Below are 724 nucleotides of genomic sequence, written 5' to 3'. Positions count from 1 at the left end.
TCCCTCCCTCGATTTCTCCCTTTTCGCACCCCCCCCCCTCATCACAGGGCCGATCACAGTAGTTGCAGGAAAAGCTAAGCGGCTCACTTTCTTTGAGTGCCCGGGCGATGATCTGTGCGCCATGCTGGACCTGGCAAAGACAGCTGACCTAGTGCTGCTGATGGTGGATGGCTCCTTTGGCTTCGAAATGGAGACGTTTGAATTTTTAAACATGTTGCAGGTATCTTAGGATGGATAGAGGATGGATTTCTCTGTACACTCCTGCCATTGCATCGACTGGTCACTTGGCTTCCGACAGCCATGCATGGTTCCCTCCCCCCACACACTCCGTCCCTCCCTCCCTCCCTCCCTCCCTCTTTCTCTCCCTGTCTGTGCGCAGACACACGGGTTCCCCAAAGTGATGGGTGTGATGTCCCACCTGGACGGCTTGAAGAACAACAAGGCGCTGGGCAAGACCAAGAAGCGTCTGAAGCAACGGTTTTGGACAGAGATCTACCAGGTAGTGAGCGAGGGAGCGAGGGATGGAGGGAGGGAGGGAGGGAGTGAGTGAGTGAGTGAGTGAGTGAGTGAGTGAGTTAGGGAGGGAGGGAAAGGGGCCAGCGAGGCTTTTTACAAAAGTGGCTGGGATACATGCGTGTGCACAGAGCAAGAGGTTGCTCAATAAAGCCACACTTTCTTCCATTTCCTTCCTTTTCTCCCTCCTTCCCTCTTTCCTTCCCTCCCT

Source organism: Nannochloropsis gaditana (genome assembly GCF_000240725.1).
Source record: "Nannochloropsis gaditana CCMP526 unplaced genomic scaffold scaffold204, whole genome shotgun sequence".
NCBI lineage: Eukaryota > Eustigmatophyceae > Eustigmatales > Monodopsidaceae > Microchloropsis > Microchloropsis gaditana.
The sequence above is the reverse complement of the archived record's forward strand: the minus strand, read 5'-3'. Positions refer to the sequence as shown.